At 50.1% G+C, this 12,963-nt stretch overlaps 1 protein-coding gene and 1 pseudogene across 2 annotated transcripts in view; both read right to left on the bottom strand.

The window, feature by feature from the left end:
- LOC137649167 (uncharacterized) overlaps positions 1-12,963 on the bottom strand; it is a 124,788-nt gene that overhangs the window by 102,814 nt on the left and 9,011 nt on the right. The gene's annotated exons all lie outside the window — the stretch shown is intronic.
- Positions 3,190-3,308, bottom strand: LOC137658989 (5S ribosomal RNA; annotated as a pseudogene).

Below are 12,963 nucleotides of genomic sequence, written 5' to 3'. Positions count from 1 at the left end.
ATAAAAGCTATCTAGCTAATATAAGAAGGATTCCAGTAAAGCGACAGCCGTTAATCTGAGAGAATACTTCACCAAATATCCGTGAATAAACTCGAAGACCATAAGCGTATCCCAGAACGTCTAGCCGGAAGCACGACAGAGGAATAATTGAGGAGGTGTCAACAACAAATGATTGAGTACCTGGCCACAGGTGGCGCTGGTAAGTACACCCCCTTCTAGTATTGTGATAGCTGGCGTATCCCTCCATAGAATTCTGTCGGGCAACGGAGTTGACAGCTACATGATTATCGGGTAAGTTTAATATTGAAAATTGTATTTTTCCTAACCATACAAACCTTAGCTATTTACATTGGGTTTACCTTTTAGCGTAGCTGAAATGGCGAGCCATTAGAATTTAACGAGGGTGTATTACCCCCGCGCTAGTTAGCGGGGGGGTAGGGGAGTGGTAGCTAGCTACCCCTCTCCCCCTCACACACCAGTGAAGCTCACTTTCACTTAGAGGTAGGACTTGTCTTGGGAGACAGGGCTGGCGGGCAAATATGTGTAAATAGCTAAGGTTTGTATGGTTAGGAAAAATACAAATTATCTTCGAATTTGTCATTTGTTCCGTAACCGAAATACAAACCACGCTATTTACATTGGGTGACTTACCCCTTAGGTAGGGTGGAAAGTCCCCAGCCATACTGCTTTGGCTTTACCCGGGGACTCAGAATCCGAGTGAGTCGCACTCGAGAAAAGGAGTCCGTGCACCTCACAAGTTCCTTGCTCCGCAAGGAACCGTGTGGCCTACATAAGCTTGTGTGTGAAGGAAGAAGTGTGACCCGTCCTAGGCAGTTGACCTGGAGTTCCAGAAGAAACTCTGGGTTAGGACGTTCCCAATACCACCTCGTCAGGGTATGGGGGACGCGACAGTATTGACTCAATACTCGGAACACAAGGAAGCATGGTTTACCTGCAGAGGTTCGAGGTCAGCTATGCAGAGACCAGGATGCTGCTTCCCCGTAGAGGGGATGATGAAGAAAAAAGTAAGGGCCAGACATACTTCTTTCGTTCATGCAGACTAAAACCTGATAACAATGCCCTCAACCTTCTGCTACCTGTCCAAAAAGGAGCCTGAGGTTAGACCAGCTGTTGTGTAGCCACCACAGAGCGATAGAAAACGTATCAAAACTCCTGTGGGTCACGCCCTGCAGGAAGCGGGCTGCGAAGGTCATTGGATGCTTCCAGACTCCAGCTTGTAGCACCTGCGTCACAGAGTAGTATTACTCGAAGGCGAGGGACGTTGTGATGTAACCGACATCGTGCTGTAGGGCGACGTGACGGGGGAGGGTCTGGAGACAGGTTGAGATGAATGTCCTTGAGTCAGAGCTGAAGAGGTATACTGGTGACTCTCCCCCGTGTCCTTCTTGTGCTCCCAAACCGGCTGCAACTGAGGACAAACTGCAGCTGTTCCCAAAGCTAACCTCTCGATTCCTTTACTGGCAAGAAGAAGGTTTTGGGACATCAGATACAGAATGGTAACTCGAAATCTTGAAGGAATTGGACCGAAGGGCCGGGACCCCAAGATTCTGAGTCTAGCCAACAACTCAGGAGCGAACCTGAATGTTGCCTTCCCCCATTCCTTAGAAAGGGCGGAGTCGTACGAGACCAAGAAGATTGCTTACACACTGGCCGCGGCCAGAGTGAGCAGGAGACCCAAGACGGAATACGATCAGAGGCCTGACGTAAACGGTCTTGAGAAGATCTCTTAAGGGACTAAAAAGTCCGAGCCATGCCCCAAGTTGGAGGTCTCACTCCGACTAGGGCAGGGACGTTCGCAGCTTCGCATGAGCGAGGAAAGGTCCAGCGGGAGGGAAAAAGTATTCCTTTAAGCCTGAAGGTCAGGGAAAGGCTGAGCGACAGGCTTCATTGCCGAGAGCGGAAAGGAGTTTCCTCCCGCCAAAAGGCAATAAGATCGTTATTGCTGGAGAAGAGGCCTCAAGGGAAGAGGTATATCTCCCACGACACCAACCACCGAAGACTCTTCACTTCGCCTGGAAGACCCCTGCGGATGACTATCGCAGATGACGCGACCTCCGTCCCGCGACTGTAGCAGGTTGTCTCTTTTTGAGGAGGAGGCGTAGTGTCTCCAGGCATGAAGCCGAAGCGACGCCCTGGCTCGTGAAAGATGTTGCAGTGTGGTTGTTTGAGTAGCCTGTGCCGTGGGAGAAGCTCTCCCAAGAGTTCCGTCAGGGGAAGCAGAGGGTCCGGAAACCGTTCTGCGCATAGTCCCAGTGGAGCTCTCAAGGCCATTGAAAGGTTGACAGACAACCTGGTCTTGTTGAGACCCATTCTCAACAGACAACAAAGGAGGGAAGACGCAGGCGTCGATGTTGTCCCACCATCACCGGAATGCATCTTGCCAGAGTCTCGGGGTCTGAGAGTGGGGGGAAGAACAGCGGAAGCTTGAGGTTCCAAGCTGTCACGATCAGGTCCCCCAGACCAGGACTTGCTGGTTACTCAAGGCCAAAGACCCCCAGGTACACTCTCTCTACGAGGCTCTGCTCGGATAGTCGGAGAGAACATTCCTCTGCCTGGAATGAGAGAGCCGATGGTGGTATTGAGAGTATCTCATATCATCTCGGTATCTCTACTGCAAGATGCGAAGGTGTGAAAATGCGTCCCCTGCTGGTTAGAACACGCCAGAACCATGAAGTCGACGCGCACGGAGCGACTCGGCAGGAGCTGTAGGATCTGTAGAGGGGCCAGACTACAGCCCCTAAGCCTGCCTGAATGATGGAGAGGTATCCTTCAGGTCCTGACCATAGGCCTGGACCAGAACATGCCCCCCCCCCCCCCCCCTTTCTTTGACAAGTCCGAGAACAGCATAAAAAATGTGGGGAAAGGACGAGAATATCCACTTCCATCAAGAGGTTCCATAGGTCAACACCCATTGCAGGTCTAATCGTTCCGCTGGTCCCATAGGGGCCAGAAAATCCGGTTAATCGTTGCTTTGAAACCACTGGAACTTGGACCGCCCCACATGGAACTTATCCTGAGGCGACCGTTAGGAACTATAGACGGGTCAATGAGGAAAAGAGAACTAGGAAACATTCCAAAGTAGGGCTGAAAGCTCTGCTTGACTGAGAACAGGTACTGCGACTCTCCTCAGCCTTGCCACAGTCAACTGAAGGGAAGGCTCGGAGGAGGTGGCAACAGAATCTGGCGTCCCCAGGTGGTCACCCATCCAAGTAACGACCAGAACCGACGTTGCTTAACCTCGCTGGACGGACGAGAAGCGGGGTTTCCAACGTGGTAAGGCCGTTGACTCAATATCATGGCTAGATACTCCAGATGTTGAGGCAGAAGAAGAGAAGGCTCCTAGCAAAATACCATGAACCCCCCACTCATGGTAAGCATCCAGAAGCTTGTCCCGAGCCTACCGGAGTTGACCAGACCTCCAAAAGGCGAAGGAGGCGGAAGCCTACACCTGAGCGGCCATGAGGAAAGCAGGGAGAGTTCTCTGGGGAAAAAAACCTGCGATGCCACGGCGGGATCGCCACACTGCATCTTAAGCAGGAATACCTGCAGTCTAGGCTGAATTCCACGAGCTTTTGGAAGATGGATGAAATGGAAACTGAAAATACCCATCCTTCCGATCCAGGGCCTAAGGAGTCCTGTCACCTTGTTACCAGTCTGATCGATTCTGCTGTTCCATGCTGGACGAAGTTTGTTCGACAAACTTGATCAGGGCTGAGAGGTCGACTACGGAACTCCCGTCTCAGATATTTTCTTACAAGAAAGGATCGACTGAAGAAGCCGGGGGTGAAGCCGTCGACGATCCTATGGAGGACCTTCTCCTAAGGCATGGATCATTCTGCCCAAACGGGCAAACTCTTGCCGACCCTATGGCATAGAGGTTCAGAGACACTGAATTCGCTGACAGAGACGGCAGGCGCGATATCCTTGGCTGATCACAGAGATCGTGCAGGAATGGGCATCGGGAAGCTGTCATCCGGATGAGTAACCTTAGGCATCCTCCCAGCGTGAAACCTGCAAGGGGGGGGTGCCAATCCTAGAGTTCGTGAACTCTACCGCTCCCTCTAGGACTATGCCCCTCCCCGGGAGAGCCTCCCGTGCCATCTGTTCCTGACAGGAGGGAACTGCAATTGGACACCTTGTCTCAGTTGTCGTAGCCGGTCCGATAACTTAGGCCGACGTGGCTGAAAGAAAGAAGTGCTGGAGCCCTGCAGGGTCTGGAAGAAAGTGCCTTGGAGGAGTCAAAACGGAAGTCGACTCCCTCCGCACAGCCGCTGTCTATGTCTCTGTCCTTGGGCACAGGCAAACTCTTCTCAAGGATGGGAGGGTGTCTGAGGTTGTCGACATCCACGGATGAGACACCCGAAAGGAAGCCCTCGGTCATTGCGTCCAGATGGTCCAACATCGAGCTTGCCCGCAAGTTTGATACTTGACGACGAAACGCCAAAGTGCTTGAGCCCGAGAGGAGGAAAGTACCCATGACCTTCCTGTAGCTTCCTTGAACCAAACCTCGGGTCGTAACCGAGGAGGGAAAGGACCTGGTAAGCCCCTTTCACGAGATGGAGAAGAGGAACGGGTAAACCGTTACCCCTTGGCCGATGGAGAAATCTTGAACGGAAAGACCCCCGCCAAAAACCCTTCCAGGGAATGACGGGGAAGGGCCAACCCAGGTTCTAGAAAGAAGAATGTTGCTCAGACCTCCCTGAAGATTCTTCTTATTCTTGCATGTGCCATGCTCTGCGTTTACGGGGTGAGGCCGTGTTCTGGAAATACGCTCCAGAAGACTCGCCAGGCTGGCCATGCTGCGAAAAACCCAATGGGAATCGCGGTCGCAATCGCCCTGGAGCTCGCGCGATGGTAAATCAATGATTTGCGAGTGGGCGAACGTGGAAGCGCCCATGCGCGGGCATGCAGGAACGCAAACAAAGGTGAGCGAAGGAGCGCAGAAGGAGGGCGAGCGTGGTAGGAAGGGCGAGAGCTGGTGGTCGGCGAGCGATAACCCATTGGCGAGCAATGGATACTGCAAGAATTAAGCCGACCTTCGCGAAGAAACACCGTAGGCTTGCGCGATGGAACACCGTAGGTTCGCGCGACGGAACACCGTCCGTCCGCGCGACGGAATACCGTTGGTTCGCGCGCGCAGCGAACATTGGAGAGCATGTGCGCGGTCGCGCATGAGCGTAGGCGTGCAGGCACGTGGGCGTGCGGTCGCGCGGGCACGTGGGCGTGTGGCCGCGCGGGTGAGCACAGGCGGTCGGGTGACCGATGACGCGTAGGAGGGCGATGGCGCGTTCTGGCGAGGCGATAGCCCGTAGGAGAGTGAAGGCGCGTCGGCAAGCGACGGCGCGTTGGCGAGCTGTGGTGCGTTAACAAAACGCTAGCGCGCAGGTGAAGAATCGCGCGGGCGCGTAGGCAATTGCTAACACGAGAGAGACTAGTGATGGTTAGCGCGCATCGCGCTAACAGAAGGCGCGCAGGTGCATCAGGAAGGTGAGTGCTGAAGCAAGCTGTTAATCAGGCGATCCTAGACGGTCAGAAAACCGTTGGCGCCCATTGGTGCGTGGCAAAGAAGGGCGCGCAGACGTGCGCTGGCGCACAGAAGGACAGAAGTAAAGGTGAGCGCTGGCGAGCAGAAGGAAGATCTACGGCAAGACTCAGCTACCGGAGATCGTGGTCCACAGCAGGCGAGCGCTAGATCGCTACTGATGGTGGTCAGGGGAACTGACACGCGTGGCAGATCGATGGCGATCGTTGACGCGTAGGAGATCGCTGACGAGCAGGTGAACGTTGACGCGTCTAAGGTCGCTGGCGAGCAGAAGGCAACGCGTGGAAGCCTGCGCGTAGAAGAAGAGTCCTTGACCCAGACCTGAACCGAAGTTCTAGATCGCGAGGGCGAACGTGGGCGCGTAACAGGAACCAACAGGAACAGCAGAGATGATCATCATGAGAGCGCTGACGAACAGGAGAGCGCTGACGAACAGGAGAGCGCTGGCGAACAGGAGAGCGCTAGCGATCAGGAAAGCGCTGATGAGCAGGAGAGCGCCTGTGCACTAACACTGAGCAGGAGCAGGAGAGCGCCTGTGCGCTAACACTGAGCAGGAGAGAACACAGCAGACGGGCGTGCAGGGGAACCCTGACACGCAAGGGAAGAACCCCCGTGGGAGGCAACCCTTTGCCCCGAAGGGATCGTTGTCCGTCGGGAGACTGATGTCTGTTGGAAGACCGTTGTCTGTCCGCCAGGAGACTGATGTCCGTCGGAAGACCGTTGTCAGTCGGGAAGACCGTTGTCCATCGGGAAGACCGTTGCCCGTCGTCAGACGAGGTCAGACTGCTGTCCATCTGCACCAGGGGCGGAAGATCAAGAAGAAGGAGTTGTAGGCTGCATACAGAGATTCAAAAAGGCGCCTCTTAGCACCCTTATAGGGAGATGAGAGGCTCTTACGACGAGGCGGGCGGAGAGCCTTACGGCGAAGGAGGCCAACAGCAACAGCAGCAGAAGAATCCTCCGAAGAGGAGTCTTTATGAGTGTACTCTCTCGCGAACAAAAGAGAAACACTTCGTAGAAGAGACTGGTCAGCCAGTGACCTAAAAGGAGCAATCCTCCGAAGAGGGGCTCCTGCAGTTGCCCAGCCCCTTGAGCGAAACTGCAGGTGCGACCGCTCAGCACCAAGAGCATAGTCGCACGATAAAAAGGCAAGAGAAGAACCCCCCAAAAGGGGAAAACTCAAGCCTGGACAGGAAAAACTTCCCTCGGAAGGAAAGTTACCCACCCAAGGAGGCAAGCCTCCTAAGAGTTCTAAAATGAACTGGAGAGCTGTCAATCGTCACGGGAGTACTTCCAGTAGAAGGAGACACGCCCCTGACGAAAATCCAAAGGGGAGGCAGCAACAGCCGAATCCCCAGGCCTCAACAAGACAGCTCACACGGTTGCCATATTACAGAAACAAACTAGATCGGTAACTGTAAAAAAATAAAAAAAAAATCATTAGTACACATTCATTCCCCCGGGAAGGCTCCGAAGAGGAATCCCGAGGGAAAGGAAAACAAGAATTACACAACAGGCACGTGCCCTCACAACCACTTACACTCACGGAAGGAGAGCTGTAACCAAAACAGAATTATAACAATTATAATTATGAAACTACGTAATTATGTAATTTAAAAATGAATGAACACTAAAGAAAGAACGAAAACCCCGAAAGGAATCGTTCTACAAAGCTGAAAAATTAACAAATACAATTACATTCATAAACTAATTGAGACAAAACGTACGGCGTAGCAACCCCCCCACATGGGAAGGAAGCTACAAAAAGGCGTAGTAAACGTAGTAAAAGGGTGAATGACCTCAAGAGAGAGAGAGAGAGAGAAAGACCGAAGTCAAACTCGATCGCAACCCATAAAATTACACCGTGGTGGCCTAAACTGCCGAGGGCTCCACGGAGATATCGTACACTACACACACAACTCTGAAAAGGAAACTTACTGATTTCTATACTCAAATATATATACAAACATGAAAAAAATGTTTACATATATCTTGAGTAAAAGAAAAGCAAGTGATTAAGTAAAGACAAAACAAACAATGGCTGCCAAGCGAGGACAAAGACAGAGACGTCTGTCCCAGTCCGAGCCAAAAGTGAAAGTGAGCTTCACCGGTGTGTGAGGGGGGGAGGGGTAGCTAGCTACCACTCCCCTACCCCCCCACTAACTAGCGCGGGGGTTATACACCCTCGTTAAATTCTAATGGCTCGCCATTTCAGCTACGCTAAAAGGTAAACCCAATGTAAATAGCATGGTTTGTATTTCGGTTACGGAACAACTTGCAGTTGAATTGGTGGAACTTCAGAAGTTCAAAATTGCAGCAAATGGTTTTATGTTGAACACGCTGACATAAGTCTGTCTCTTTATAGTTTATATATGACAGATCTATATTAACATTGTTACAGATTTTAAAATATTTTCACTGTATTCAATTTTTTATTACTTCTCTTGTAGTTATGTATTTGATGATTTCCTTTCCTCACTCGGATATTTTTCCCTGTTGGAGCCCTTATGCTTATAGCATTCTGCTTTTCCAACTAGGTTTGTAGCTTAACTAGTAATAATAATAATAATAATAATAATAATAATAATAATAACAATAATAATAATAATACCATAGGGGTCTTTAAAAAGATGTGGTCTTTAATAACAATTAATACTACATAAATCAAATAAAAGTTAAAGCACTTAAGACATCTATATGAGATGAGACTAAAAGAAACAGATGAAAAGTACAAAACAGTAATTAATAAAGCTGAGGCCAAAAGAATCCTACATAGGACCTTCAGTATTGTTTACAGCGTGCTGTATAAGGCACAGTATAAGCAATAACCCTCTACATAGAAAATCATTGAAAAATGGCATAGACATGTGCAGAGACCAAGAGTTAACAGAACTTACCCTGATATAAACAGACCTTTTTCATTGCTGTGGGATATGGTGGACAAGAATATTACAAATAGGTCATACAATGTGTCAATCATATTTGAGTTATTATAGTCTTAATTAAAATCATCCCAATCAAAAAATAAAAAGTGAAGATGTTAACCCTTTTACCCCCGGGGTATTTGGAAATTTCCAACCCTTAACCCCCAAGGGGTTATTTTTTTCCCAGCACATTTTGCAGTATATTTTTTTTAAATTGCTCTAACAGCCTTAATTTTTGTCATAGAGAGGTCAGATTGGTCTCATTCTCTTGGAAAATGCCTGAATTTTTTCAAAAAATCATCAAAAAATATGAAAAAAAATTTTTATAGCATTTTTTTGCAAGGACGTACCGGTACGTCCATGGGGGTAAAGGGATGGCTTTTGTGAAACGTACCATTACGTCCTTTGGGGGTAAAAGGGTTAATGAAATGCTGTAGTTCAAGAAATAAGACTAGAATCACTATGCAAATACAAAAGGAATCCTCTTCATCTATGCTTCTTATCTTTTTCCCGCTCCGTCCACTACTTTAAACTACAGGTATAGTACTTAAAACTTTCTCTATCTCAGCCAAGCCAATTTAAACAATATCTAAATTAACTGATGAACAAAATATGACAAATTCGTAGGTAATTTGTATTTTTCCTAACTATACAAACCTTAGCTATTTAATATGGGTTATTACTTTCGGCGTAGCTGAAATGACGAGCCATTAGAATTTTAACGAGGGTTTACTACCCCACTGCTAGTTAGCGGGGGGTAGGGAGGGTAGCTTGCTACCCCCCCCCCCCCCTCACACCCTCACACACACCTGTGCTTGAGCTCACTTTGCTTAGAGGTAGGACTTCAAGGGGGATAGGGTTGGCGGGCAAGTTTGATTAAATAGCTAAGGTTTGTATAGTTAGGAAAAATACAAATTACCTATGAATTTGTCATTTGTTCCGTAACTGACATACAAACCACGCTATTTAATAGAGGTGACTCACCCGTTAGGAAGGGTGGAAAGTCCAGCCAGTACTGGCTTTTGGCTTTGCTCGCGGACTCAGTATCTGAGTGTGTCAGCACTCAACAATAAGGAGTCCCAGCACCTAGCTAGAACCTTGCTACGCAAGGGCTGCGGCCTACATAAGCTGTGTGTGAAGGTATGAAGTGTGAATTGTCCTAGGAAGTTGACCTATAGTCCTTTAGATGGAAACTTTAGGCTAGGACTCTCCCAATACCACCTCGTCAGGGTATGGGGACGTGACAGTATTAGCTTAATACTAGGAAAACAAGGAAACATGGTTTACCTGCAGTGGTTCGAGGTCAGCTGTTCAGAGAACCCAGGATGCTACTTTCCCCAAGAGAGGGAAGGATGAAAAAAAGAATAAGGGCCATCCATACCTTTTCATTCATGCAGACTAAGACCGGGTAACAATGCCCTCAACCTTCTGCTACTTGTCCATTAAGGAGCCTGAGGTTTTAAACCAGCTGTTGTGCAGCCACCACAGGGCCGATAGAAAATGTATCGAGCCTCCTGTGGGTTACGTCTTGCAGGTAGTGGGCTGCGAAGGTCGTCTGACACTTCCACACTCCAGCTTGGAGCACCTGCGTCACTGAGAAGTTTCTTGAAGGCCAGGGACGTAGCTATGCCCCTGACGTCATGTGCTCTAGGGCGACGTGACGGAGGAGGGTCTGCATTCAGGGACAGATGGATCACCCTACGAATCCATGCCGAGATGGTGTTCTTGGTAACCCTCCTCTTAGTCCTCCCAGTGCTCACAAACAATGCCTGCACCTGGGGACGTACTGCAGCCGTTCTTTTGAGATATAGCCTCAGACTCCTTACTGGACACAGTAGGAGATGGTCTGGGTCATCTGTTACCGAACAAAGACTCGAAATCTGGAAGGAGTCGAACCGAGGGTCAGGCACCCCCAGATTCTGAGTCTTAGCAATAAACTCAGGGACGAATATGAACGTTACCTCCCCCAATCCCCTTGAATGGGCGATGTCATAAGAGAGACCATGAAGTTCACCGACTCGCTTGACCGAGGCCAATGGTACTAGGAACACCGTCTTCCAAGTTAGGTGGCGATCTGAAGCCTGGCGTAATGGTTTGTAGGGAGGTCTCTTAAGAGACCTGAGAACTCGAACCATGTTCCATGGAGGAGGTCTCACTTTAGATTGAGGGGAGGTAAGTTCATAACTCCGTATGAGAAGGGAAAGTTCCAGCGAGGAAGAAATGTCCACTCCTTTGAGCCTGAAGGCTAGACTTAAGGCCGAGCGATAGCCTTTCACCCCCGAGACTGAAAGGCGCATTTCTTCCTGCAAATACACGAAGAACTCCGCTATTGCTGGAATAGTGGCATCGAGTAGAGAGATACCCCTTCCACGACACCAACCACAGAAGACTCTCCACTTTGCCTGGTAGACAACTGCGGATGACTTTCGCAGGTGTCCAGACATCCTGACCGCAACTTGTTGCGAAAATCCTCTCTCAGCGAGGAGATGCTGGATAGTCTCCAGGCGTGAAGTCGTAGCGAAGCTACAGCTTTGTGGAAGATGTTGGCGTGTGGTTGTTTGAGTAGCTCGTGGCACGGAGGGAGTTCTCTCAGAAGTTCCGTTAGGAGTTGCAGAAGGTCCGGAAACCATTCCGCGTGATGCCATAGCGGAGCTATAAGGGTCATCGAAAGATTGACCGATATTCTGGTCTTGTTGAGCACCCTCCTCATCAGACAGAACGGGGGCAAGGCGTAAACGTTGATGTTGTCCCACTGTTGTTGGATGGCATCTTGCCAGAGCGCCTTGGGATCCGGGACTGGGGCGCAGTACAGCGGAAGGTTGAAGTTCAGCACTGTAGCGAACAGATCCACAGTCGGGGAACCCCACAAAGTCAGGACTTTGTTGGCTACTAGATGATCCAAAGACCACTCGGTACTCACTATCTGAGACGCTCTGCTCAGACTGTCGGTGAGAACATTCCTCTTGCCTGGAATGAAAAGTGCCGATAGTGGAATCGAGTGGGCTTCGGTCCATCTCAATATCTCTACTGCGAGATGGGATAGCTGCTTTGAAAAGGTACCTCCTTGCTTGTTGATGTAAGCCATTATTGTGGTGTTGTCGCTCATCACCACCACAGAGTGACCCGCCAGGTATTGTTGGAACTGTTGAAGGGCCAGGAATACGGCCTTCATTTCTAGCAGATTTATATAGAGGCACTTTTCTGATTCTGACCACAGGCCTGAGGTCCTATGTTGCGGAACGTGGGCCCCCACCCTTTCTTTGAGGCGTCCGAAAACAGCATTAAATTTGGGGGAAGGACGAGAAGATCCACTCCCCTTCGTAGGTTCTCGTTTGTCACCCACCACTGAAGGTCCGTCTGTTCCGCAGAACCCATAAGGATCATGACGTCCGGGGAATCGTAACCATGATTCCACCAAGACTTGAGTCGCCATTGGAGGGATCTCATCCTGAGGCGACCGTTGGGAACTAGACGAGCCAAGGATGAGAGGTGACCGAGGAGACGTAACCACGATTGGGCTGGAAGTTCTTCTCATCTGAGGAAAGGGCTTGCAACCCTCCTCAGCCTTGCTATCCTGTTGTCTGATGGGATGGCTTTGTGGAGATTGGTGTCTATGATCATGCCTAGATATACCAGTCTTTGAGTGGGAAGCAGAGAAGACTTCTCGAGATTTACCATGATCCCCAGATCTTGGCAAAGTCCCAGAAGTTTGTCTCGGTGTCAAAGAAGGGCTGACTCCGAGTCTGCTAGGATCAGCCAGTCGTCCAGGTAACGGAGGAGACGGATGCTGATCTTGTGTGCCCACGACAATATTAGGGTGAACACTCTGGTGAAAACCTGTGGTGCTGTGGAGAGACCGAAACACAGTATCTTGAACTGGTAAACCTTGTTGTCTAGGCTGAATCTTAAGTACTTCCTTGAAGACGGATAGACTGGGATCTGGAAGTACGCGTCCTTCAGGTCCAGTGTACACATGAAGTCTTGCGGTCTCACTGCAAGTCTGACCGTGTCTGCGGTCTCCATGCTGAATGGAGTTTGCTTGACAAACTTGTTCAGAGCTGAGAGGTCGATGACTGGTCTCCAGCCTCCAGACGCCTTCTTTACAAGAAAGAGTCAACTGAAGAAGCCTGGGGACCCGTCGAGGACCTCTTGGGGGCGCCCTTCTTCAACATAGTCTGGACTTCTGCCCGAAGGGCTTGCCCTCTTGCCGATCCCATGCCAAGGGAGCTCAACGACACTGGATCCGCTGTCAGGGGAGGCAGAGATATTGTGAAGGGAACGCGATATCCCTGACTGATTACGGAAATCGTCCAGGAATTGGCCCCGAGTTGCTGCCACCTGTCTGCGCAACTTTGTAGGCATCCCCCCACTGGTGGACATGCAGGGGGACTGCCAATCCTAGCATTTGCGGCCTCGGCCGCTCCCTCTAGGATTTCTTTCTCCCCTGGAGGACTTTTTGCCTTTCTTGTCCTTGAC

This window comes from Palaemon carinicauda, chromosome 1, assembly GCF_036898095.1.
Source record: "Palaemon carinicauda isolate YSFRI2023 chromosome 1, ASM3689809v2, whole genome shotgun sequence".
In the NCBI taxonomy this organism is placed as follows: Eukaryota; Metazoa; Arthropoda; class Malacostraca; order Decapoda; family Palaemonidae; genus Palaemon; species Palaemon carinicauda.
Note: the sequence above shows the minus strand (reverse complement) of the source record. Positions and strands in the feature narration are given on the sequence as shown.